Below are 25,810 nucleotides of genomic sequence, written 5' to 3' on the forward strand. Positions count from 1 at the left end.
CAGAGAAACCTCAAAGGGTTGGTGACAGCAATGGATCTCGGAGAAAGAAACTTCTCCTAAAAGACAAATGGGTCTCCAATTGGTATGTGACTGTCTTGCTAATTACTCTAGCAGCAGTAACTGTAAAAAACAGAGTGGGAAGGAAAGCTGATTCTACCATTTTTACACGTCACAGACGGTTTCTTGAACCTGCTAAAATAAAGCCAGTCAGGTGAGGTCTCCTAGCCAGACCAGAGCGTATGTGAAGATGATGTTGAGGAAAATTCTGATACTCAAATCTGTCGGCTTGTTTACCCAAGTATACTTACTGAACGAGAGCTAAGTATCAGGTCTAAATTTCATTAACATTTTGAGGAGCTAGAAATGCACATGTTAATTGCTCATGATGAGACTGGTTTATGTATAAATGCCTGTGTTAGAAAAATTTAGTTGTTTACTAAGAGAGAACTAAGTCAAGCGTGGGGTTCAAGGAATGAACATCTATTAAAAACTGGCTAGATGTCATTATTCTGGTCTCAACTTCAGGAAACATGAGACAGAAAGAGTAATTGGGTCTCTGCACTCTGCAAGACACGATTCTCATAAAAAGGACATGGAGATCCCACAGGAAACGGATGCATGCAAACAAATGAAGGTTGGTATTTATGGAAGTCTTCCGAGCAGGTGAGCAGGTGACGTTGGGCAAGACAGACAATAGCTTCTCCATGTCTTGAAGGGGCTCCTGGTGGGAGGACAGATACCAGGTAGGATAAGTACCTGAGGAACCCTCACATCATGGGATTTTCATTTTCATTCATTCATTCAATATTTGCTAATCACCAATTATGTGATACATTCTAAGCGGAGGGTAGAATCACGGAACTAAGAAACGACACCTTCCCTCCAGGATGTCAAAAGGTAAACACATAAACGAACAGGTAAGTAACATGTGCAATAAACTTATGTGGGACCTGAGAAGAAGTGGGCTTAGAAAAATCTGACCCAAGAAGGTGACTCTTGAGCTGAGTCTTATAGACTCAGGTAAGTAGATAAGGGAGGAGAGCGTCACTTGTAAGAAAGGTGGGGTACAACACTCAAGGAGAGACTGATGTCTAGACAAGGGTGAGGAACATACACAGAAAAAAGTTGTTCCTGGGGAAAGGTAACGAGTCGTGTTGGGCACGGCATGTTTGAGGTGCCCATGCAACATCCAGGTAGAGATGTTGAGGAGGCGATTTGCTAAATGAGAGTGGGCCATGTGAGGGAGACCAGGACTTTGGAGAGAGATTTGAGAGTCACCAGCACAAAAATCCAGTGATGGGTTATGTTGACCATGCATGAAAATCACAAGAGCGACAATCTTAAAATCTTGTAGCTGGAAAGAAGTTTACTATTATCTAGTGCAATCTTTTCATTTTAATGATCAGAAAACCAATTCTCAGAGACATAAATGGTATGGGTGTGCTCCATAGCATGTGGCCAACTTCTTGCAAAGCTAGGAGCACTAGAACTCGTTTCTAAGTACGAGCTGGGTGATGATCTTTCACATCATTGTAGCTGGCTTGGACGAAACAGTGTCCAAAGGGAAGTTAAAAGAAAAACAGGAGAGGCATAGAGCAGAATATTGGTGGAAGCTTCTATGGGGATACCCTTTGAGGTATTCTTAGTTAGATTTTATATCTATACTTCCTAAATTGTGTGACTTCAATTTACTTCATTTTCTTGCATAGGTATATGGTAAAAATGTCTGTTAAGCACTTTTTAAATATAAAGTGTCTTTATGCCCACACACCTAGACAAATACTACACAAAAACACTTTTCTCTTCTTTACTGTCTGGGCTACAGGATTCCAGCTAAAAACTTTAACATGTAAAAATGACAGAGGATTTCATTAACCTCCAGATAAAAAGTAAATTTATCTTCTCTTAGCAACATGATTATTAGACACTTAAAAGAAACCAACCTTCTTTTAGGTTATTTCAAAATTTGCCATTAATTATAAATGGCATATTTAAAATGAGCTTATAAAAAGGAAAAATGCCTCTCCAAGGAATAAAATGTAGAACCTATGAATTTTAGAGCTGAAAGGTCAGTCTTGGCAGGGGAAGGAACATAACCATTTGCTGTCTAAATCTATCCTTGACATGATGATCTCCTCCACCATAATCTCCTAAGGCCGTGCTTCTCAGTCACTAGCTTTCTCCAGGCTACACTGTCTCCAGAGCCCAGAGTCTGTACTCCACAGGATGGCCACGGTGGCCTTGTCTTTTGCCACCTTACTGAAAAATAACTGACATAGAACGCCATGTAGGTTTAAGGTGCACAAAAAGATGATCTGATACGTGTATATGTTGCTAGATGGTTACCACAAGAAGGTTGGTTAACACATTGAGGGCTTCACATAATTAAAATTGTGTGTGGGTGTGTGTAGTGAGACTATTTGAGAATACTCTCTCTTGGCGACTTTCAAGTATATAATACAGCATCGTTAATTACATCAGCATGCTGTGCATTAGACCCCTAGACTTTATTCACCTTATAATGGGAAGTTTGTGCCTTTGGGCCCGCTTCCCTACTTTCTTGACCCTGGAAACCACCACATGACTTTATTTCTGTGAGTCTGGCTTTTTTTTTAATCTTAAAAAACATTTTAAGGAACCTCTATGCCCAACGTGGGGCTCAAGTTCACGACCCAAGCCCAAGAGTTGCACGCTCCTCCAATTGAGACAGCCTTTTTTTTTTTTTACAGTATGCATATAAGTGAGATTTATACAGTTTTGTCTTTTTCTACCTGACTTACTTTACTCAGCCTAGTGTCCTCAAGGCCCATCTGTGTTGTCTCAAATGCAGGATTTCCTTCTGCCTCATGGCTGAATATATACATCTCACATCTTCTTTACCCATTCCTCTGTCAGTGGGCACCGGGTTGTTTCCACATCTTGGCCATTGTGAATAATGCTGCAGCGCACGTGGAGGGTGAAGGTACCTCCTCAATACCGTGATTTAGTTTCTTTCAATTGTATAACTACAAGCGGGATTGCCAGGTCGTACGATAGGCTTTTAATTTCTTGAGGAACCTCCCTACTGTTCTCCACAGTGGCTGGACCAGTCTGCATTCCCACCAGCAGTGCACTAAGGTTCCATTTGTCCACATCCTCACCAACATCTGTCACCTCTTGTCTTTTGGATACTTGTCATTCTAACAGGTGTGACGTGATACCTAATTGTGCTTACGATGTGCATTCCCTTGCTGGTTAGTAATGGTGAGCATCTTTTCATGTCCCTGTTGAGCATTTATAGGTCTTCTTTGGAAAAGAAATGTCTCTTCAGGTCCTCTTCCCATTGTTAAATCAGATATTTATTTATTTATTTATTTATTTATTTATTTATTTATTTAATTTTTGCTATTGAGTTACATGAGTTCCTTATATATTTTGGATGTTAACCTCTTTTCAGATATGTGGTTTGCAAATACTTTCTCCCATCCCATAGGCTGCCTCTTCATTCTTCTGTTTCTTTTGCTGTGTAGAAGCTTTTATAGTTTGATGTAGTCTCACCGCTTATTCATTGCCTTTGCTTTTGATATCATCTCCAAAGAAAATCATCACCACGACCAATGTCTAGGAGCTTTTCCCTTATGCTTTCTTGTAGGAGTTTTCCAGTTTCAGGTCTTATATTTAACTTGACTCTATTTTGAGTTAGTGTTTGTGAGTGGCGTTAAGATACGGGTCCAACTACATTCTTTTACATTTGAGGATCCAGTTTTCCCAACACCATTTCTTGAACGGAGTACCTTTCCCCATCAAGTATTTTTAGCTACTCTGTGAAAAATTAGCTAACTGTAGATGGATGGGTTTATTTCTGGGCTATTTGACTCTATTGGTATCTTTTAAACGTGTAGATCAACTCACTTCTCTCTTCTGCTGAAATCCCTCCAACAGCTTTCCACTGTGCTTGGGATCTGGTCTTGTACAAGGTGGCCCCTGCTTGCCTCATCCGCAGCGTCTCTCTCTGATTTGAGGTTCCACATTTCCCACATACTCTACTCCCACCAAAATGGCCTCTTACCATCTTTCAAATAACACTCCGGGGGTCCTCCCTTAGGTCAAAATCTGCTGCTGTTCCCTACATCTGGGATGTACTTTCTGCAAGTGTTACAGGGACTGGCTCCTCATTATTTTATGCTCAGATAGCACATCTGTAGAGAACCCTCCTTGAACATTTTATTTAAGATACCCCCACTCTTGGCCACTCAAGCCACTTCATTTGCTTCATTTTCTTTCAAGCATTTACGACAGTCTGAAATGGTGTTGTGTTTGGTTTTCTGTTCATTATCTCTTTCCCCAGCTGGAGTGCACGCTCTGGAATGGCAGGGAGCTGATCTCTTCTGTGCTCTATGCCAAATTCTTAGCTGAGTTTTGGGTACATGCTCCCATGTCACTGGGCCCGAGGGTACATTCAGGGATGACGTCCGTCCGCTTCCCCGGCCACCCCGTCCGGGCAAAGCAGCACTTTCCAGTCGGAGCCCATTCTGATCAGCTGTGCCTGTGTCACACTGCCTGCTGCATATTTTTAGTATCATCCTGGGTAGACAGCTTGCTTTTGCAAGCTCCAGGCTAACACGAGACGAACTCCTCTACTGTGGGGTCTCTTGGCAGAGCAGTGCCTTTAGCATTACTTAAATGCTAAAATAGAACCAACAGTGAATCATCACTTAAAATGCATCACAACGGTCCAGCCTACAAAAACACGTCTCTGTCCTTTGTGACAACAAATTGGGATTCATGCTTTAGAAGCCGTGTCCCATCCTTCCAAGGAGAGGGAACTATTCGCTGGCTCTAAGAGGTAGGTACCAATTCAGCGCTTCGTTTCCTTACCTCCTGCTGCTCCACTGGAGTCTGTTTCATCCTGAAAGGAAGGAGATGCTATTTCGGCTACTTGGTTCCCTCAGTCCCTGCAGGGACAGCCGTGGGTGACTCATTAAGATGGTATCTAGGGGTCCAAGCCCTCCCTGGACCGAAGAGCAAACTGCAGTCCCGAGAGCCAGAGGGACTGTCGAGCATCTCTGAGCTAATCACGGCTGCAGTCAGGACTACAGTCCAAGAAGCTATTGATCTCTGAGCCGCATGCTTTCCAAGCCGCCCAGCGACGGCATGCGTCATCCTGTCGGCACCATCTGAGTCCACGAAGAATTCATTTATGGCATCACAAATAACTTATTCTCAGTTTACGTCCTCACGTCATAATACTTCAGGACCACATTCTGGCAGTGAAACTCATTATTTGGGAGTTTGAAATGAAACCCGCTCCCTTAAGAGTCTATTTGGAGTAGTTTTGAAAACATGGACATGATTCTGAGATCTGTATTTTTTAAATGGCTTGGTTTTGAAAGATTGATTTGTGTGAGAAAACAGTTACATACTAGGAAGTTGGGGAGGTACGTAAAAACAAAAACTTAAAAGTATACGAAAACATAGATGGGTATTTGTATAACTGCAGTGTGGAAGAGATAAAATCCTAAGCATGAGCGCGAAAGTGAGAAAGCGTAAAAGTCGATACACCTCACGCATACTAAACGTTGCACAAATCCAAAAATACCAACAACAAAACTGAAAGCATAAACCGGCAGATATACTTGTACCAGACATAACAGAGAAACAGTTAATATCCTTACATGAAATCGTTACATCCTTAAAATGAAACGAGTTCTTATACATGAAAGGTTGTGAGAGTATGCTTCATATCATACAAATCTGCTAGAAAAATGTACCGACAGCTGATTGAAGCACGACTGAAAATACATTCACAACAATACTGACATTGTTGGCACTAAATGTTGCTTGCTTTCTTCTTCCTTTTGTCTCCTTATGTGTCCTAAAATGTTCATAATACATACCTACTTTTAATAAGAGAACGATACATTTCTGAAACAACAATGCAATAGATTGCAGCGTGTGTGAGCACTTACCTCTAAAAGCCTTATGTTATATTATCAGATTGAATAGTGTTACCCATGTATTCTCTGGTGGAAAATAGAAGCATCTTTGGTAGAGATAATTCTCATCAGTTACGACAGAGAACTGTTCAAAGTGGGACAATAAAGAAGTGTTCTAGAATTATGACATTTGATTCCACCTAAAATGTGGCTAATGCAACACCAACTTTTGATGATATAAAAACGGCCAGGGAAACAGGCAGGGAGCCATCAGCTCAGGGCCGGACAGGCGCCCGTCCAGCTCCGTGTCAGGACGGCTGACTCACAGGCTGGAGACCAATCAAGCCGCGGGTCCGGTAACACTACAGGCCATGGGTATTCTCACCGATCATCTTCACTATCAGAGACTGAGACATGATTGGGAACTTCATTCCAGACAGGACATGGCCGGATAACCCCTCCTGGCCATCAGTCACCCTGGGGTCATCCCAGAGCGAGGTGGTATATTCCACGTGGACACGGGGAACATCCCCTCCCTCGCCCACCAAGGTGACCAGTCACAGAATGCCGACGGCGGGTGTCCACGTGAGTCCCCGTCCTGAACCTTGACAGTGGATCTGGGAACAAGTGTCTTTGGAGACAGTTGTTGGCAGGCCAGGACTCTAGCCTGGAAGCTAACTGGCTGTACCACCTGTTCCCGGATCTCAACAGGGGATGGCTGTTCACTCGCAGCCTGGGTGGCTACACTGTATGTGAGTAGATGAGCCATAACCGGTTCACTGCTTGGGAGGATGATTTCTTCCACCTCTTAGAGCAAAAAATACGCGCTTACTTGGAGATTTTAAACAGCTTTCAGCCAAAACAATGCTTAACTTACCAAGGATGACTTATTTGGGGAAAGTTTTGAAGGACATTTGTCAGGGCATTTTCTTTTATTGTGAAAATTTTTCTTGGGTGTGAGGTTTCATATTTCTTCCTCAGAGACACAGAACACAGAATTTCCTCTCCTAACTCTGTCTGTGCTTCTTGGGTAAGTGCGTACGTAGAGGTCTTTCTTTTCAAATGTGAAAGAAATAGAGGGATTTGTCTGGATTCATAAAACGGTAACAAACAAATACACTATCACAATTTATTCCTTAAGTGATTCTTCATTTGTTCGTCCCGCTCTGCTCATGACCCACTGAGGAAAATCAAATAAAGCTAAAATTGGAGGCTGTGCCCTGAGATGACTCTATGGGAAAGATGTTTTAGAAGAAAGACTTCTGAGACTTTAGTACATGAATTTCTGGCATACAGTGCCATCAGTGCGCATGCAAATAATAACACGTCCATGATTCAACGTCTATGGGAACAGAATAAAACAAAAATGAAAATCCTTAGATTCGATCCTAGTCTGTGATCCAACCAAACCTTTACAAGTGTATCTCATTATATGCTCATCATCGAATCAGCTCTTTTCTAAGTAATATGGGAAAGGCCAGCTTTTATTGGCAACAACATCTAGTACAAGTATATCGAGAGTTCAAGAATCAATAATTAACAAGAATCAAGGAGCGTATTTCAAAGTTAGAGAATTGGCCTCTGAAATTATTAACATAACTTCTTAGAGCTCTGAGAAGTCCTGGGTATGAGTCATCTGCTACTGGAAATAAAATGTTAATAAAATAAATAATCTTTAATAACAAATATCCCCCACAGATAGGACACACTTGCAGCTTTCCACTAATTCAAGAGTTGGTTTCACAACTTTTCAACCATATTATAATTTCTACTTTTTAGAGAGAAAGAGTGTATGAGGGTGGAGAGACACAGAGGGAGAGAAAGAGAGGGAGGGGGGAGGGAGAGAGAGAGACGGGGGAGAGGCAGAGAGAGAGAGAGAGAGAGAGAGAGAGAGAGTGAGAGAATCTCAAGGAGGCTCCATGCTTACCACAGAGCCTGACACAGGGCTCAATCCTACACCCATTACTGACGATACAGTAAAATGGTTTAATTTAGATCTAGGATTCGTCAACAAATCATCCATGAAATTTTGATGCCAATGTCCAAGTATTTTTTTAAAAGGCATTTTTCCTCCTATGTTGTAAGACCAGGTACTTTCTATATCTGATTTCTTTAGACTGGACTTAGCGTGGCGAGCTATTACAACAAGATGAGCAAAGATTAGACCAAACTCAAGTGCAATGGCCAAAGAGGAAAGGCTTCAGCAGGCAGCGAAGAAGACATCAACTCAGCGAGGGCATCATGGGGGCCACAATACAAAGCTAGAGAAGGGTGCAGGTGTGTTTGTAGACCGAGAGTGAATCTACAGTGATAGAAAACGATGAACAGCCTCCAGTTAGTGCTTGTGTACTATGGCCAGATGAAAACATAATGAGCCTCGAGAGGAGAGATGGATGGGCTAGAAGCTTGATGAAATTAACTCTGTGTTACCCAAACAAGGACAAAATGCAACTCTGCTCATAGCTTTCGCTGTGCTTGATACGGACCAAATGATAAACGAACATTTAATTTTCATCTAGAAAGATCCTGCCAGAGGTCTTTCTTCAACGTGTTGCTGGAGAGCTAGGTGCACATTTCAATTTGGTTAACGGCTCTTGTGAACGCGATCAAGTTGTTTGGTATTAAGAAAGCTCTACGACTCATCACTCTGCAGTGACAGCTGCCTTTTATGGAGCACCGATCACACGCCAGGCACTGTCTGAAACGCTTTGAGTACATCATGCCATCCATCATTTCTGCAGCTTTAGGACATGAGGAAGCGGGGAGACAGGATGCGGACAGAACCTGTCTCGGAAGAGGGTCTGCAGGGACCGGGACCCCAGGCTGCAGCTACCTGGACCCCAGGCTGACCCACCACGCCTTTGTCTCTGCTCCTGGGCTCACCCTTTCAGTTATCAAGAGTCCTTTCATACAATAAACAAACACCCTTGATTTGTGCTACGTACAGGTCTTCACACATTCCTTAAATGCATTTCGGAAAGAACATTTGGTTCAGTTCACCAGGAGCCTGAAAATTGTTAACGATGGTACTTGTGACATTGCTAAGCTAATCTTCCAGATAGTTACAGGCCCAAGCCAAAATGGATGGCTGAGGATAGGAAAAATTACAGGTTCGAAGTGAAAAGAAGAAATCCTGGCCGCAATTATTAAATGTTTTCATTTCCTTGCGCTTAGCGTACCTCCTGGTATACAGAAGGCACTCGTTTTACTTTCCGTGTTGCTTCCCTCGTTGAGGAGGAAAGACTGTGTCATACTCAAAATCCAACAAAGCATTTAATTTTGATTGGATAACTGTGCTAAAATTCACACTCCCAAGGACGATGTTATATGAACGGATTATCTTCATCTTGGCCAGAAGCTAATTATATTATTACAACAAATATTAGGAAAAATGGAAATCGCACACACACAATGAAGATTAAGGCCGCATCACCAAAATCCCTTGGCTAAAATCATTTCCTTTACAAACTCCAATTATCCCACTGCTAATTAAAACTTCTAAGATCTCACAGCAGGGAGAAAACGCCCTTTGAAATGTAATAGACAAAGCCATAGTCAACACAACCCATCATACTGGCAGGAAAAGGTGCTCATGAAACCTTGTTCAGCAAGTGACAGGTTTATAAAGCAAACAAGAACATCTAAAGAGGGACTCAGGGACTAAGGAGGGGCCCAGGGACGGGCCAGTCATAAAGCATTCAGAAAGCTAGTTGCTCTATTTAAAAATGTGAATATTGCCTAGGCGGGTGGGTTGGTGTTTTGGTGAAACATTTTCCTTGTGGGCAGTCACCCTGTCCCCACACTGGACCCCATGCGCTCAGCAGAACCCTCACCCATCACAATGATCACGTGGCCCTACAAGCTGCCCGGATGTGAAGCATTTAATAGCCGTGTTCATCCTGCAGTAGTACGGAAATGAACTAACCGTTAATTAAAAGCACAACCTTCTTCTCTGCCTGACCTGACCTGACTGTAGGGGATTTCCCGACACAGCTATGTGGTTAAACCAGCAAGTTGGGTAATGTCTAGTCTGAAACGGAAGGGCAGCCTTCACTTGCAAATCACTCGTGACAAAAGGTGAGATTAGCACATGCTTGACCTCCAGGTTCCTCTTTCCATCCCCACTCAACTAGCAACTAAGGACAGCAGCTGGCAGGTGTCAGATCCCGAAGAAGCAGGCCTTCAGCCAAGCTTCTTGGTGCTGAGTTCCTCGTGGGTGTCTTTCTGATAAGGGCTGGGAAAGCGCCACACAGAGGAACACTCGATCCTGTGGCCAGGCTCCGTGGCTGAAGCCGGTGAAGACGTCCCTGGGTCCACATAACTTCATCATGACTCCCGAGTGAACAACGGGCGTCTTTTCCTACAGGTGCGAAAAGTCACTTCTGAGCAGGACAAGAGGCGTTTACATGAGAGATCCCGCGATCTCAGTCCCAGTAGTTCATGTTTACGGACTCTGGCCTGTCACCAATTTCTCCTCTTGCCTGGGATGACATCAGCCGTGTTCGGCGGCAGTGTTCGGAAGTGAAAACACGAGGCTGGGCACAGCAAGGCTTTAATCCTAGACCGGCCCTCCTTTGCTTCTTGCTTGACTGTTTCTGTAGAATCGTGTGCTGCGTCCCGTACAGAATGCAAGTTCAAGGCTGCATTCCTCTAAGCCAAACAGAATCACCAAGGTGATTTCTACTGCCGGAAGAATTAAAAGTACGATGCGCTCCAAAGGCAAAGGGAGAGAACACGCCCGGGGTTGGGTAAACCACGGCTTCTGCTCTGCAGGAGGGAAACGTCAGAGCTGACCGCTCCTCGGCTCAGTCGCCAGGCAGCCTGATACAGCCCCTGAACACCTGACATCTCACATGTACACTGTATTCCTACTTCCTTCATTCTCAGCGGCACGCTCTGGGGACAGAAGGTGCTGACAGATCACCAAGTTCACCGTTCTAGTCACAACCTTAAGACTTCTGAATGACAACAAGCTGGACCTCACCGTGCTGGGCCCCTGGCAATGCCCGGATGCATGAGAGGTGCAAATGCCCTGGAGGAAGATCTCACCTAGGTTAATTCTCCTTCCCCTGTTGCCATTCCCTTTCAGGTCAGCAACTTCTATTAACATCATTTACTTTTCTGAATGGCTTACCATTACGTGAAATTATCTTACTTATTTCTGGACCTGTTTCCAAGTCTGCGTCTCTCCATTAGGTAGAGGGTAAACGCCCTCGGAGGGTGAGATGCTTTCTAACTTGCACAGTGCTCAACCCCAGCACCTATGACAGAGTCTGGTAACTAAGAGGCATTCGTAAGTACTAGTTAAATGAAAGAATGAATACCGAGTGGACTGCTTTGAGGGGCAAATGAGAGGATTCACCTAAAGCCCTAGCATACTGGCTGGTACGCAGCTGAGGGTGAATAAATATTTGTGGAATAAATACACCAATAATGCAAGACCTATGGAAATAAATGCTCTATTAGGGCCATAAGCAAAGTCCTGTAGGTCTACAGAGGAAGGAATGGCTCAAGTCTATGTAGGCAGACTGGAGAAAGGATTCAGAAGAAGGGGCCTTGGAGTTGACCCTAAATGACAATCAGGGATTTTGACAGTCAGGAGAGCAGACAGGTAGACAGGAGAGTGAGAATCTACTAAGAGTAGGCCATGCAGGACAAATCAGAGGGTCCTGAATGCCATGCTGAGCATGTTTTTGTTTTGTTTTGCTTTGTGTTTTTGTTTTTTGGTGTGGCATTTAACCATTCCTTCACCAGACATTTAAAGACTTCCACTATTTCTGACCAAGTGGTTCAAAGTGGTGGAGATCCAGAAAAGAACACCAAGGTCACTGCTCTCAGGGCGTTCTCGTTCTGACCACCCTTGACCTAAATACAAGGAAACCAGGCTCCCAGAAAGTCAGGCATCAGCATCACGGTCAGATTTGGTGCCTGGAGCCTACGTGTCCAGACATACTGGACCGCACCTGTCCTAGCTTGTAGGAAGCCAGATTTTCACACAGCCACATCTCTCAGGCCCCTGCTGACGTGCCTCCCTTTCTGTGTGTATGAAAACAAGAAAAAAGAACAATGTTTTATCCTCTCGAATTCTGTCATCTTCAGCAGCATAATGGAGTTCCTAGAAAACGCACAGGAAACAACAGATCACTGTTCGGAGAGACGAGAGCAGTTGAAAAAATTGGAACCAAGAAATCCAATGCTGTTGGTATGGAAAACCGTTCTGGGATGTCCACAGTCTTCTAGGGCAAGCTTAGAATTAAGAGTCCTTCCTCATGTTGGTAATCAAATCCCTAACATGATAACAGCATTCTCCACTCAAATATAATTTAGTTCTATCTCGTTTCTCAGCAGGGTACAAAATTACCTTTCTTCCTCATAGAAGAGTTAGAATGTTTGCCTGATGAGAACTTTCAACAGATGAGGATCCCTTAAGCACTTTACGGTGACCCCTGAGGTCGGTCAGCAGGGGCTGATTTGGTGGGATTACTAAAAGCTATCTCGCAACCCGGCAGGGATCATAAAGACACCAGAATACAAATGGGCCCGATGACTTTCATCACAGGATCTGTAAGAACAAACTAAATGAAGAGGAAGGGAGTGGCAAGCCTCCTTTGCTGAATAAGGATGGCAACACTCTGGCTGGTGGCAGGGGTTTAGTGATCCGTGGGCTAAAGCATTTTCACATCCCGGCTTTGGACACAGAGCACTCCGATTTGAATTCCACATGGAATGCTGACTGGGTGACCTTGGACAAAGTAGACCTCTATGCTTGAGGCTCCTGATTCATAAAATGGGAAAAGCACCTTTTTTTTTAATCCCCCACAGGGGTGGTTGGGGATTAAATTAGATACCTCATGTGAAACTAACTGGCCCACGTGGACATTCACCGCACTCTTTCCAAAACTAGTACAGTCTTTCCAATATGTTATCTGTCTCCTGAAAAGATGGCCATGCTAATTTAATACCTCTGCAGAGGGTAGGCAGGGGGTAGGGGGGCCACGAGACACTAGCTCTGGAGTCAGATGCTCTGGGTCCAATCCCAACTCCATCCCTGACCAGCTGGAGTCCTTGCACCAAGTACTTAGTCTCTCTGGGCCTCACTATTTTCTTGTCAAAACGGAGGCAACAGCCATCGCTATCTCAGAGGAATGTTTTGAATATAAATAGATCATTCCATGGAAAGCTGCAAGAAAAACACCGGATGCATCGAAAGGCTGAGATGGAAACCGTCTGCACATTTCTGTCCTAGGAAACATTGCTGATTGGGCCACCCAACCTATAGTGGCCGAACCTTTCTTCACCTCAAATGGGCCCTGAGGTTTTCAAGTCTTCAGGAAGCTTTAACATCCCTCATCTTACTCCCACTCTCACCACCACTGCGTGAGCGGGTATGGGCACAGATACCTTCCATAAAATAAAGGTCTGCAGCCTCTGAGAGGAGATTTTCTGATTTCCTGAGCGGTCATTTCTGTAAAACCAGCAAGCAAGGGCTGTGCCTTCTGGAACTTTCCCCAAGGGGATGGAATGCATTCCTCCAGCCCCTTGACTCTATCCAGCAGTCTCTCTACAAAAGGAGTTCTACCCCAGCCTCCAGGAAATTACCGAGTGCTTCCTACTTGCTCGACATGTTCTAGGCATTGGAAAAACAGAGTCAACAAACCAAACACGGTCAATACAGTCACGTCAGGAACAGGTGTATGTATTTTGCCCACTACAAATTGTTATACCTACTTAAAGGACCATTATTCATGCATTCTTCACAACAGCAAACACAAAATTTCAAAAGGGCAAGAAATCGCTTTAAAACAGTTGAAGGAATTTATAGACAAAAACTATGTATGCACAGTCGCCTGGGTGGTTCACTAGATTGAGCCTCTGACTTGGGCTCAGGTCATGATCTCGTGGTTTGTGAGTTCAAGCCCTGAATCGGGCTCTGGGCTGACAGCTTGGAGCCTGGAGCCTGTTTCAGATTCTGTGTCTCCCTCTGTCCCTGCCCCTCCCCTGTTCACGCTCTGTCTCTGTCTCTCCCTCTCAAAAATAAATAAACATTTAAAGATGGGGGAGGCGCCTGGGTGGCTCAGTCAGTTGAGTGTCCAACTCTTGATTTCGGCTCAGGTTATGATCTCATGATCGGTTCATGAGATCGAGCCCCACATCGGGCCCCGTGCTGATAGTGCAGAGCAGCTTGGGACTCTCCCTCTCTCTCTGCTCCTCTCCCCCACTCACTCTTTCTCTCTCTCTCTCCCAAAATAAATAAATGAACTTAAAAAAAAACCCCAAAACTATGTATGCATATGTAAGCCACTAATTCGCACAGGCTCCGATCTCCTGGTAAGACATCTATCTCTACATCCAAACTACTTACTGCCATTTCTAACTTACGAATTAAAGCTTGTAATTCTGAAGCTCAACGAGACTTTACAAATCCCTGAGCAGTGCCTTCAACTCAGAGGCACTGGGCTGCCCCTGGGTACTGGGCCTGTTGTCTGAGGGCTTGTCCCCGGCGCCCCCACATGGGAGGAGGGTACTTCCTGCCCCCGGAAGGCAGGCTTGGCCGCGTGACTTCCTCTAACCAACTGAATGGGAGAAGCAGCTTTAGGACACACTGGGGCTCACGCTTGCTCTTTTCCCACTGCTGCCTGTCTGCAGGGGGACTGACCCTTCAGGCTGGACTCCCACATGGAGTGACATTAGCGCCTACACGAGTGGGAAGCCACTGGGATTTCAGGGATGTTCATTACCGCAGCTTAACTTAGAGAACCATAGCTATTGCTGGAGTAAGTGTCCAAAGCCATGACATTCTAAAGGGGCCACAGCCTACTGGTGACAAAGCCAGAGCTAGACTCCACGTCTCCCGGCGCCTGGTCCAAGGTGTTCTCCACGCTGGCGCATGCTTGAAGAAAGGACTCTCCAAGAAAGGAGAGTCCTTGTCTCCATCATTCTGCAGACCTCCAGGGTGATTCTGGTCACTCTTCATTTTCCTCTCCAAACCCCCCAGGGGGAAACCACATGTACTACTCCCAAGTACCCTTCTGGTATCTACTCAGCTCTGGCCCAACTCCGTTGGTGCTGAAGAAAGAGAAGGAAAATCAGCTCGGTTTCAGAGGCAACCGACCGTCCTGGAAGGCTGAGTGGGTGTCCTCTCTGATGCGCACAGGGAACAGGGGAGGCCCACGGGGCAGATGTCCAGAGGCCGTGGTCCTCTTGGTCCTGGGGGGGAGTGAGGTATGCATTCACCTTGAATCCAAAGTCTACTCCAAAATGTATCCCAGCCTGTGTTCTGAGACAAATAACACCTGCCGTGCGGTGTGCACTTGTCACAATGTGTCACCCGCTATCATCTCACGTAATATGTATATTTAGATTTTCAAAGGGAGAAATAGTCCACAGGGTGGTGGAATGCAGAGGGAGGTAATCCCACGCTAGATGCATGTGCAAAACAATGTTTCTTCTTCTAATATCAGTTCTCCCCAGGAAGAATCACTGGCATTTAAAAGAAATCATCTGTAAAGGAAAACCTTATTTTATATGAAATGATACAGAAGCCTTGAATGCACAGACATCAAATTGCATTTACTGTGCTCTCTCTGCATTTGACGTGTGAGAACCAAGAGGAAACTTTGCATCATTTAGGAAGACTCTTTAACAGTCATCTTTTAAAGTAATCTTCTGAAGCTATAGTAAACATGTACTCTATAACCATATTATCTTTCCTTTTTAAAAATGTTTATATATCTTGAGAAAGTGAGAGTGTGAGCAGAGGAGAGGCAGAGAAAGGACAGAGGATCCCAAGCAGGGTCTACACTGTCAGCGCAGAGCCAGACTCGGGGCTTGAACTCACAAACTGTGAGATCATGACCTGAGCCGAAGTCGGACGCTCAACTGGGGCCACCCAGGTGCCCCATGTTATCTTTCCTTCTATGCAAAGCATTAAGAAGTTAGCAAGGACACCCGGGGTCATGCCCTGCAAACTGCCACAATTATTTTTCTCATCCAAAGTGGTCAGCCACTAGTCTTTAGTTCTAGCTATGGGAGTTCTATTTTAAAATAAATCCAACATGGAGCACCTGGCTGGCTCAGTCAGTTGAGTGTCTGACTTCGGCCCAGGTCACAATCTCGTGGTTTGTGGGTTCGAGCCCTGAGCTGGGCTCTGTGCTGACAGCTCAGAGCCTGGAGCCTGCTTGGGATTCTGTCTCTCTCTCTGCCACTCCCCCACTCGTGCTCTGTCTCTCTCTCTCTCTCTCTCAAAAGTAAATAAACATTACAAAATTAATATAAATCCAAGAGTTGCAAAATCCCCCTTTGGTTGTATCTGAACTGGATGAAAGTTGTACAATGTTGTGTGTGCTGTGTTAATGGAATACTTACCGTAGAAATAATGCACTTGAAACGCAAAGCTCTTGTCTCTGTGCAGAAATGCACCTGCACCCTGATGGGGTGGGAGGGGGGGTAGTGGTGGTGTGGGGTAGGATTAATGATGCAGCTCCCAGGTCTACCGTATGCAAACGTTGACCACAGCAGTCTCCACTCTAAGGTGAAATTCACCTTCACCTCCCTTTCAAGAAGTCTTTGGTGAACTCCTCTCATTCTGCCTGACATTTCACAGCTTCCTGCCTTCCAGGCTGCAGGAAAGGGATTCCCCACCCCAGACACCGTTTCCCCCAGCAGAGGCTGCACAGGAAACCCTGGCAGAAGGCATGGCTGGTCTTGGGGGCTCCCGCACAGAACCTGTCCCTGCAAGGTGACGGTACTGAGTGCTCCCTCTAGCACTGAGCTCTTCTCAGAGAGAACAGGATGCAGAGGGGGGGACTGTGCAATAATATTTAATATACAGTCACTACTCAGCCAATGCAGAGATCAGATTTCATCAGAATAAAAAAAAAAATCCTTCACTCTCCTGCGTTAAGGGGAAGATAGTATTCTTTTAGGCGCAACAGCAACAACAACAAAAAAGCCATAAACTTTTATAGAAAATAACGATGTAAGTGGAGAAGAATCTTTATTCCTAGGAGAACACTACATTATCCTCTGCCAACCTCTTCGTTCACGGACGGCACAGAGAGCGGACGATTTACCGTACGTAGCCAAGAATGTTGCTTTTGGGAACCGTTTTAGCCTGGCCTCTGTATTCTCCGCAAAAATAAAAGGGAAACTTTAAATTGATTTTCTGACACTGGTTGAGCGTTCTCAGTCTAAAAACTACTGAGCAGAATAATTTCAAAATGGAGCAGCATAAGCATGATATGTTCTGGGAGGCGCCTTGTGGACCCACAGTGCTGTTACCCCTAGAACCTCACTGACACCCCACTTAGGGTCCTCTGAAGACCCTGCTTCCCTCTGGGCCTAAATCACGACAGCGGCTGCTGGGAAGGCCCCGCTAGGCTGGGACGTGTGGGTGCCTCCGTTCTGGCACTTTCAAACCACTGTGATTTTTTTATACAGGACAGTCCTATGGCCCTGAATCCGTAACAGGTGCCGGCCAGAGGCGATCAACATTATCGGGAAAGATACCGCAGGCTTACAAGCCACTTTATATACAGTCACCCCCTTGGAAACGCAGGAAGCTCGGCTGTTATCAGTAAGAAAATTCTTCTTCCTTCCAGCTGTGGCTCTCTGTATCGCTGCTTCTGCTGGAGACCCGGCCACCTCCCCACAGTCACTAACTAGGGAGGCACCTGTGCTCCCGCATCTGTAGTCACTCACCTCCTGCCACCGGCATCCTGAATGACACCCGTGTCCACGTGGATGGCAGGGCGAGTACCCAGTGACTCCTGCGTCTCTTCTGTGCCCACGCTTGAGCAGCCCCTGTCCACCTGCAATCTGGAACCTCACATGCCCTTGGGTTCTTGCTGCTGTCCCTCTCTCCTGAACCTCAGCGAGCCCTCTAGATGTTTCCTACCTCCATACTCCGCCACGGGCTCAGCCTTCCGTCGACCTTAGGGGCCTCACTGTCCATCACCTCAAATCCTCTCTCATCAGTGCTCATCAGCCCCCCAGCTGTCCTGTGGCACTCAGCCCTCCTCTGGAGCACTCCAATCTGTCTAGCATTTACTGTTGTCGATGATGCCCCCATAATCCTCTCTTCCTTTGCTTTTGTGATAGTATGCCCTGATGTTCTTTTTTTTAATGTTTATTTATTTTTGAGAGAGCGAGAGAGACGGAGTGTGAGTCGGGGAGGGCAGAGAGAGAGAGGGAGACACAGAATCGGAAGCAGGTTCCAGGCTCCGAGCCGTCAGCACAGAGCCCAACGCGGGGCTTGAACTCACAGACTGCGAGATCATGACCTGAACTGAAGTCGGACACCCCACCGACTGAGCCACCCAGGCGCCCCATATCCCACCTCTTGATTTCAGCACAGGTCATGATCTCACAGTTCATGAGATCAAGCCCCATGACAGGCTCTGTGCTCACAGTGCAGAACCTGCTTGGGATTCTCTTTCCCTCTGTCTCTGCCTCTCCCCCCACCATCAAAATAAATAAATGAAATTTAGAAAATGTTTTAATGTTTATTCATTTTTGAGAGACAGAGAGACAGAGCATGAGTGGGGGAGGCGGAGGGAGACACAGAATCCGAAGCAGGCCCCAGGCTCCGAGCCGTCAGCACAGAGCCCAACGCGGGGCTTGAACTCAAGAACCGTGCAATCGTGACCTGAGCTGAAGTTGGACGCTCAACTGACTGAGCCGCCCGGGGGCTCCTGGTGTTCTTCCTTTTACTTCTCCAGGTATTTCTTCCCTGGATTCCCGTCTTTTAACACCTTTTTGAGTGTTAGTGTTTTCCAGGATTCTGATACTTGATACTTAGGACCTGAGTAAACTGTGCAATAATATTTAATATAGAGAAGCCAAAACTATTATTTCCTGGCTTCAGCAATAATACGTACATGAATGACACCCAACTGCACATCCCAAGCCACGAAATCTTGGCCAGAGAATCAGATCATTTTGCCAAAGTCCTCTGGCCACCCCCCGGTGGGTCCCCTAAGCTCTTCAAACTCAACATGTCCAAAACGGTATTCGCCAATACTCCCACGAAACCTGCTCATCTTCCTGTGTCCCTTTTCCTAGAAAATTATAACCACCTTCACCTAATTTGCGTATCATCAACCTAGTCACTACATTCTTCAGATCATCATTTTCTAATCCTTCAAAACTAGGTGTTCTACCTGACTTTCAATTCAGACGTTCATCACATCTCTTCTGGATGTCTATGATAGTTGCCTAGCCAAGCATTTTTCTATCTTGCCCAAGTGCAGTCTATCCTCTGCTGGTCTGTCACATGGGTTTTCAAAAGTAAAATCAGAACAGAAAGTGCTACAATACCCACACGATGTCTAAGCCCCATATCCTTCAGGTTGTCCACAGCTTGTGGCCTGTTGTGGAGTACGGCAAAACCTTCGGTATCCGGTTCCCTCCTCCTCTGCGACATGATTTCCAGCTAGTCACTCGAATTTCTCTGGGCTCCCAGAATTATTTTGTGCCTTATCAGCCCTTTTAAATCTGTAGAGGCTATTCCCTTGGCTGGGAGGTTTCCCTCTAGCTGACTTTGCCTTATCATTTGGAACACAAATGAAATCACTTCCTTGGGATCACTATTAGGTCTGAGGTAGAGTCTGTCTCCTCCATGTTCCCAGAGTATAGAAGGACTTTCCGCGTACCTTCCATCAACTGTCCTGCTGTCACAGGAGCAGACACAGAGCCTGGAAGATATCAGGCTCTCCACAAAGACCTGAATCATGGCTGAGCTCCACAGGCATGATGGGACCCTTGTCCTTCTCGAGTTCTTAATGACAATCCTTCATCGGTGCAATGGGAATTCGATGAGTACGTTGAGAGATCACATTTTCAAGTGGCCAACTCATTCTTAAGCTATTTGTATTCATGCAGGTGGCTTAAAGGTAAATGTTGGCTTATGGGTTAATGATTATATCTCTTCGTAAACATTTCCAAATGTGTGACAACTATACAGTCACTGTTTTGGCTGCAAGACGGGGGTTGACATTTAGTTTTATCTCCAAAAGTGTTTTTCTTCTTATTAAACTATCAAGGTATTGCCTTAAAATGAATGCCACGAAGGTGGGGGTAGCAGGTGACTAGTTCAATTATTTTAAGGCCGTGTGAAAAGAATATTTTTTCTATACTTCTGTCCTTTGATTTCCGAGTTACTCCTTCAGGGGCTTTTAGTATTGAAATTCAAGATATAGCAAAGGTTCTCATAGATTTAACTCGGCTAACAGGGTCAAAGTCTTTTTAAAAATTTATTCACTACACATATTTGGTTTCTTTTAAGGGAAAAAACATAGATCCGGGTAGCAATAAAATATTAACATACAACAGTAACCATGGTTTGCAAAATAATGTTAATTCTGGAACTTGAGAACTCTAAAATTCACATGCTGTGAAAAGATCATCTTATAAAACAGGAAATATTTATATTTAAAAAGTCTTAAGATTTTAAAAGAGAGTTTGCCTGACAGAGATAATCATTCTTAATCAATTTTATTATTTAAAAAAATTTTTTTCATGTATATTTATTTTTGAGAGAGACAGAGCATGAGCGGGTGAGGGTCAGAGAGAGAGGGAGGCACAGAATCTGAAGCAGGTTCCAGGCTCCGAGCTGTCAGTACAGACCCCGACGCGGGGCTTGAACTCACAAACCATGAGATCCTGACCTGAGCCGAAGTCAGATGCTTAACCTACTAAGCCACCCAGGCACCCCATGCTTAATCAATTTTAGAGAAACGAGCAACAACAACAAAAAATGGCTGTGCGAATTGTACACACTATACATTTCAGAGGAATTAAATTATTCATCCAACAAAGGTCCTTCAGTAACTTCGCTAACTTGTAAATGCGCATGGGTAGGGTCCTTGCACGGGGAAGAGTTAGCAGTGTATTTCAGACATTCTTTACATGGAAATGTCAGTATTACGTTTAGATGTAGGACATCTCATACTTGAAAGAACACAGAAATCAGTGAAATCACCTGTAAATATCAACGATTGATGCCAAGTCCCTATTACAATAGATCACGTATTATATGGAGTAAATGAGCTTTTACAAAAAGTTACGACTTCTTTGGTATCACTGAGTCTAGAACTGTACCTACTTTACCTGGTATTTTAAAGGGGAGGGTTCCACTGTGAAATAGGGCAAGTGACAAAAAGCTGTGGATGGGACTGTTGAGATATCTCCAAGGTGCCAAAACACAACAGTGCTACAGCATGAAACTCGGAATTGGGGCACCCGGGTGGTTCAGCTGGGTAAGCGTTTGACTTAGGCTCAGGCCATGATCTCACGGTTTGTGGGTTTGAGCCCTGTGTCGGGCTCTGTGCTGACAGCTCAGAGCCTGGAGCCTCCTTTGGATTCTGTGTCTCCCTCTCTCTCCACACCTCCCCTGCTCATGCTCTGTCTCTCTCTGTCATAATTAAATAAACATTAAGAAAAAAATTTTTTTAATAAAAAAAAAAGGAAACTTGGAATCAACTGTTGGTCTGCGCAGTGCAATGATAAGATGGGAGTCAGATTACCAAATCATTTCGTGAGTACTTTACTATAAGGTGTTGACAAACTTGTGAGAATTGTGAGAAGAGATGACTGATTAATGGACTGAGGAAAATGACGTGTGAGACAAGATTATACAAACGAAAGATATTGTTCACTGACAAAGGAATTAAGTACTCGATGTACACTACCTATAAAATATTTCAGAGACTTACTTAGGGGGAGACGATACAAATTTCCAAGAATTCAAAATGCATCACCATGAAGGGAAAGAATTGTTTACAATGCTCCCTGGGGGCAATAACGAGAAGTCAGGGCATGAAATTGAGTAACGGGAAATGTAGGCTCCGTATCTACAAAGTTTTCCCAATAGTAATATCTATTAAATTGCAGAATGGCCTCACAGTGAAAGGAGTGGGAACGCCATGCTGTAAGTCATTTCACACCAGAGTGGACAAAGTGTTCACAGATACACCTTTGGAAAGAAATCTACCCAACTGCTGGGGTGGAGATTACACTGAACGACCCACTGGGGTTTCCCTTTCTGCCTCCAGAAGCATTACGTGTTTTCCACTGAGCATCTGTCTTCTGTTGTGAATATATTCCTATCCTGGCTTTAGTTTTATGTTTATTATTTCAATCTCTTTTGATTTTATTTTTCTACAAGAACTCTAGTTTGTAAATCCTTTGGTTTGCCTGGATTATATTTTATGAACATCATGCTTCTAAATTAATGTCCTGAGCTCTCTAGAAGGAAACTGCTCGGAGGAAAAAGCAATAAAACAGTCAGAATTTTAATCCATTTTACAAAGCACGTGGAAGTGTATATATCCAGTTGTAAACTTGTTGCCTTTAAAGGCTGATGAGGGAGCAGAAAGGAATTTTCTTATTTTTTTTATTGGTATCAATCCTGTCATAGAATCTTGTCTTTTAACCATTCATGAATCTGTCAGTATTTTGTGTTTTACTAAACCCTAATTCTTTTGCTATGGGTATTTAAAAATTTTTTTAATGATTATTTATTTTTGAGAGAGAGAGACAGAGAGACAGAGCACAAGTAGGGGAGGGACAGAGAGAGAAGGAGACACAGAATCCAAGGCAGTCTCCAGGCTCTGAGCTGTCAGCACAGAGCCCGACGTGGGGCTCGAACTCACCAGCCGTGAGATCATGACCTAAGCTGAAGTCGGACACCCGACGGACTGAGCCACCCAGGCGCCCCTATGGGCATTTATTAATACTCATTTTCTCTGACATGACAATTTATGGGCGAAACGAAGAGCTATGTGATAGCTTTACACACTGAAAATAACTGCTGAATAGTTTATACCCAGTTATATTACACATATGTTTACATCTCCTGGAACCCTTGGCTAAGCAAACATTTATTGTACGTTTCAAACACTTGGGCAAAGGAACAAGAGCCTAGCAGGTTATCTTTGTGTCTGTATTCCATCTCACGTGTAAGACCCTTTTGAACTATTCAGGAATTCTCTGCCCATAAAGTGGTTTCTTACATCACAAATAAGACACAGCAAAGAGTGCTTCGGTTGTAATGTTTAGGAGCCCCAGGTCCTCTGTTAGTTCTCTCAGCCTCAGACTGCCCACCTTGGGAAAACTCACAGCATGAATATATGGCATAAAGCATGCTCACGGTAAAGAGGGTCATATGAGTGAAGAAATGGTTAAGGGAGGTTGTGATTTGTGCCACTGTCCCCAGTGTTCTCTTACATTGCATAACCCATCCCCTTCCTGCCTTTTTGTTTAAGTCCTATGTTGGCGCCATCTCTCCTCAAAGCCCTGTGTCTAAAATACTCCGGGAAATCACAAGGGAGGCTTAGTAAAGTATATACATGAGGCTTAGAGCAGAGTTGCTCAAACTCAGCACGACTGACTCCTTGAGCTGGGGCGGGGGTCACACTGTAAAACAGTGACCAGCATTCCAGGCCCTTCATGTGCTGGATGACAGTGGATTCCCTCGACGGTCCTCACCCTCTGTGACAGTCGGGAATGTTTCCAGATACTAATATCTCACGGCTGGGGGACAGGAGGGAGGAAAGAACACCCCTGGCTGAGAACCACGGTGGGAACAAAGTGGGCAAGCTCCGGGGGGGGGGGGGCGGGAGGGGGCAATGGATGCTTGGCCTTTTGGTTCTCCCCCTTGGACATCTCCAGGGTCCTGTGGATGGTTCTTCCCGCCTTGGACATCCGCAGGGTCCTATGGAGAAGGCTGTTCTCCCCAGAAGGAGTCACTCTATACCCCTTATTGAGAATGTCCCAGTGACAGGTTCACATCTAATTCTATGAGCCAATGACAGGAGGTGAAACGAACTGGTGCAAATGTTCACACATGTTAAGACATTATCAACTAGGGTAAGAAGTCCACTATCTAGGAGGATAAATATGCCTCCATTTATTTCACGCACCGCATGCAACACGGGCATGTTCTAAAGGGTGCACCCGGTTTCTGCCCGTCTAGCTTCAACGCACTGGCCAGTGTCAAAAGAAACAGTCGCGAAAGCCTGACAGTAACCATTCACTTGATCATAAACACTGAGAGCAGCAACACTACAAGGAACTTGGCCATGGGGCTGGCACACAGAAATGAGTAAGACAGGACTCCTGCCTTTGTTACATTTTCGGGCTAGATGATACGTAAACAACTCTTGCAAATGGTTGGGGGTGCTAATTAGAAGAAGGCGTCTCACGTAGGCAGGAGGAGGTGGTCACTTCCAGCAGGGAAGGCGGAAGGGCCCCACCTGCAGAGGTGGTGCTGGGAAAGGAGTGTTGAAAGACCAGAAGGTGGGGACGGCCTCGCACGCCCACGGTGCCCCAGTCTCTGCACCAGCACGTACCATCCCAGACTCGGCAACGCGCTGTTCGCGCTTTCTGAGAAAACTCAAGCATGGAGATGTGAAAGTCTCTCTGAATGTCGACGCTGCTTAAGCAGCAGAGCCTGCATTGAGTTTCTGGAGACCTTACGGAGCCTGCTTGCAGCTCTTCTTAGAAATCCACCATGCCCGGTGTGGCTGGAGACCCAGGAGAGGAGCCAGGCTGGAGGTGAGAAGCAGGTATGGACCAAACCCAAGTGCTCTGTGGCTCGGGTTTGGATTTTCCCACAAGCAACGGATAACCGTGCAGGGTTTAAGGGAGGAGAATGGTGTATGTGTTTGGATTTGAGACCCAGAAAGGTCTCTTAGGCTGGGGTACAGAAGAAAGGAGGGGTTCAAAGACAATCCTGCAGGCAGAGAAACAGGAAGGAGAGAGATTCTTGGGTTTTGCCCAGCGAAGAGATGACGTAGCCATATGCACACTGACAGAAAAGAGAGAAAAAAGGGCTCACAGAGAAATAGATTAAAAAGGTTAAAAGGGGGGCACCTAGGTGTCTCAGTTAAGCGTCCGACTTCAGGTCAGATCATGATTTCACGACTTGTGGGTCGGAGCTCCTCGTCGGGCTCTGTGCTGACAGCTCAGAGCCTGGAGCCTGCTTCGCATTCTGTGTCTCCCTTGCTCTGCTCCTCCTGCCCCTCCCCTCCCTCTCTCTCTCTCTCTCAAAAATAAACATTAAACAATTTTTTAAAAAAATGTTAAAAAGGGGGTTGCACTTCCCCAAACAAAAAGAGAAAATACAAAGCCTGTATTCTCCCAATGTTCTCTCTGGCAGCCCATGTGGTACAGGACAGAATGGGGACTCAAAGTGGCAGGCCCTGAGCGTTCTGTGGGAGGGGCGTGCTCTCCTGAGGACCCGCGGCCTCCAGGGACGGAGGGAATGCTGTCCATGCCCAAGGGTGACTGCAGGGCAACGTCTGTACTTCCTTCACCGTCCCTGTCCTGTCCTCACTGGTGATCCTCTAAAGTGTTGTTGTGATTGCTCTTCACAAGCTCGACCGGGTCCCCTGAGCCCCCAGCGTACCCAGCACACAGCGGTTACCCACAATTCTCTGTTGGATCAACCACCTCAAATCGTCTTGGTAGTTGGCGTGTGTGAGCATCACAGAGGAGCCAAACACTATGAGAAGTGCTTGGCACCCCCTTGATATTTTCACTGCTATATACTATCCGTGTCTAGAAAGGCAGCCTAGAGGCAGGTGTCCTCCACCTAGAAAATCAGGGCAGGGCTGGGCAGGCCAAGCGTCACTTACGTACACGAGGATCATGTGACATATTCCATATAGAGATTTGTCTTTTCCTTTAAACTTGTGGCTGCCGAGACCGCCAGCCTAAATAAGAGGCAGGAGCCATTCAAACTGAAAGGTGGGGAGAAGCAGAGTTTACAGGACGTAAAGGTTATACAATCAGGCGGACAGCAAGAAGGAGGCCGGTACCACACGTGAGTGCCGACAGACCCCCACCAGCAAGGAGGTGGTGGGGAGAGGGGACCACAGCAGGTGCCGGCCCAA

General features: G+C 45.4%; 1 protein-coding gene across 4 annotated transcripts in view; it reads right to left on the reverse strand.

The window, feature by feature from the left end:
- Window positions 1-25,810, reverse strand: part of PDGFD (platelet derived growth factor D) — a 221,491-nt gene that overhangs the window by 29,846 nt on the left and 165,835 nt on the right. The gene's annotated exons all lie outside the window — the stretch shown is intronic.

Source organism: Panthera leo, chromosome D1 (assembly GCF_018350215.1).
Source record: "Panthera leo isolate Ple1 chromosome D1, P.leo_Ple1_pat1.1, whole genome shotgun sequence".
Taxonomy (NCBI): Eukaryota; Metazoa; Chordata; class Mammalia; order Carnivora; family Felidae; genus Panthera; species Panthera leo.